Here is a 2,646-nt window from a genome sequence, read left to right as displayed (position 1 = left end):
GTGTTTGTTTTGGTGATTTCAAATGTCAACATTGGCTACCAGAAATCGCTTACCCCACCTTTAAGACTGGTTTTGTGCTCCAGGAATACATGCAATGCGATTTTGTAACATTCAGAAATGTTATTACATTATTCACTGGTATTATTGTAGGACTTTTACTTTTGATTATATCATCCAGAGTTCAATTAAATTAAATTAACCCAGAAATAACCTGTCTGCGAGAATATATAGGCTCATTTTCAGCTGGAAACATACATATGCAAACATTAAGGTCTGTTGGGATTGAGGATTTTCCTTTCGCAAAATAATCTCCTCAAAACACATCATTATGAATGATAATGGCAAGGATTGTCTAAAAATGTATTGTTTGTAATCACAGCCTTATTCCCAGAAAAACTGTCTTTCATGGCCAAAGAGCTGTGCATCATAGCATTTTACAATGAGCTGGAACAGACATTCACAGTTCACACAGAACTATAAATCTGTCTAATGGACTTATGTGAAGGAAAATGTACGATTTTCAGGGGAAAAAAGCACACCCCTCACCCCACCCCACCCCAAAACCTAACCATCAGTGTGGCATAAACAGATCATACGAAAACACACAAATGAGTTCACCAAGTTCACCTTATGAGCTCACTATGCAATTTGCTAAAACGTAAAATTGCTATGAGAGTACATTGGCAACCAGGGTTATTATCATTAACTAAAACTAAAGGATAAACTATGCATAGAAAAAAAAACATTTTTACTTGAAAAAACTTAAACTGAAACAAACAATATATAAATAAATAAATAAAAGAAAACCCTTAAGCTTAATTTATTTCAGCTTACCAAGGCAACATTTCTCATTTTCATTGATGAAAATGATTTTTCATTGATTTTATTGATGATCATTTTCATAGTTTAACTTGAAGTACTAAACGAAACTAATAACTAAAATTGAATAATAATAATATAAAATAACAATGAAAAAGAATAATAATAAAAAACCCTATAAGCAATACATTTATATTCATGCATATAGCAGATGCTTTTATCCAGATAGGAACAAAAGCAATTAGACACAGAGCCAACAATATTCATAATATACAATGGCAGGTTTATTAGACAGCTAAATTGCATAAAAATGACAAATGAAAATTACTTAAACTTTAACTAACAAACTAAATAAAATCTAATTCAAAATATTAACAAAAACTATAATAGTAGCCTATATCAGTGATACTAAAATAACACTGTTGTGAACTCTGGTCTTCGCTCACTGACATACTATTCAACTGACCTAAAAGAATATTATGAGGCTTCAAGGGGGTTTTCCAGTAAATGAGGCCTGTGTGATTGCCTTGCTGATTACTGTCTGTAAAGAACAGCAAGATTTTGGACATGACTCTGGACTCGTGGACTTTGACTTGTTGACTGGTCACTGGACGCAATGCGATACACAGAGATTGTGATCAAGCAGACAACAGACCCGGCTGAAATTCTTTCTTGTTTCTTTCTGCTAAACTTAGTCTCTCCATATTAATCTTTAAAGACACCTGACTTACAGTCCCACGTCAAATGAATCAAACCGATGATGATGATGGAAAAAAGTGATGTAATTATGTAATTTAATCAAGAAAAACACAAGTAAACAAGTATATTTGCATGAGTTCAAACTAACTTTTACTGTTCATTAAAGTGTGAATGTTTAATATTTTGGTCAAGGCTATTTATTTGTTACATTTTAATTATTATGTATGCTTATGTTTTTATGGCAGTTTGAGGCTCATATTTATTTCATATTATATGATATTATGCTCCTGTACTTTGGGTTTGTGAGTATTGCGGTACAGTAGCGCTGGTTGTTTTCATTCATCAGTGGGCTTGAGGTCTGTATATTTCACTGCCAGAGAATGTAGGTCATGTTAATGAGGATTTCCCTCCACTGAGAGACGCTTCTAGAAAGCAGGTACACTCATGTGCTTTTAATAGTGTTTCACTAATTCTCATCCCTCAAGTGGCCTTAATGCCCGCTGTCACATCAACAAAAGATGAAGTGAGCTCTTTACTATGTGTTACTGTAATACAGTAATGAAAACCACCCTGTCTAAACATTATGTTTGTGTGTGTGTAAATACAGTTAAATTATAGTATACTGTATACATTCATAGTATATTCTATGTTGCTGTATATTTTGCATAAAAGTATGCATCCATAAACATTTCAAATTATAATATGCTACATTATTGTCAGTCTATTGTTATTATAGTTTTTACTATTTTGAATCAGTTTTTATTTGTATGTTTCCCCTTTTAATTTTTATTTTTGTTAAAGTTTTAGTGGCTTTGTTGTGTGTTTTTGTCATTTTTAGTAGTTTTTGTTTTTTAATAAATGTTGTTATTATTATTACTTTGTTTTTTTTGTATTTTTTTTTTCAGTTTTAGTTTTATTTATTATAGTACTCAAGCTGAGAAATTAGAAATCTTGCCTTGGAACCTAGCTGAAATTAAAAAAAGTTTTTATTGTATATATTCTTTTCAGTTAATGTTTCTATTTTTAATTATTGACATTTTTTTTTATTTTAGTTTGTTTAATATATATATATATATATATATATATATATATATATACATATATGTATATATAAAATTAATAATTAAT

This window comes from Sinocyclocheilus anshuiensis, unplaced genomic scaffold, assembly GCF_001515605.1.
Source record: "Sinocyclocheilus anshuiensis isolate Anshui unplaced genomic scaffold, SAMN03320099.WGS_v1.1 scaffold130, whole genome shotgun sequence".
Taxonomy (NCBI): Eukaryota; Metazoa; Chordata; class Actinopteri; order Cypriniformes; family Cyprinidae; genus Sinocyclocheilus; species Sinocyclocheilus anshuiensis.
The sequence above is the reverse complement of the archived record's forward strand: the minus strand, read 5'-3'. Positions refer to the sequence as shown.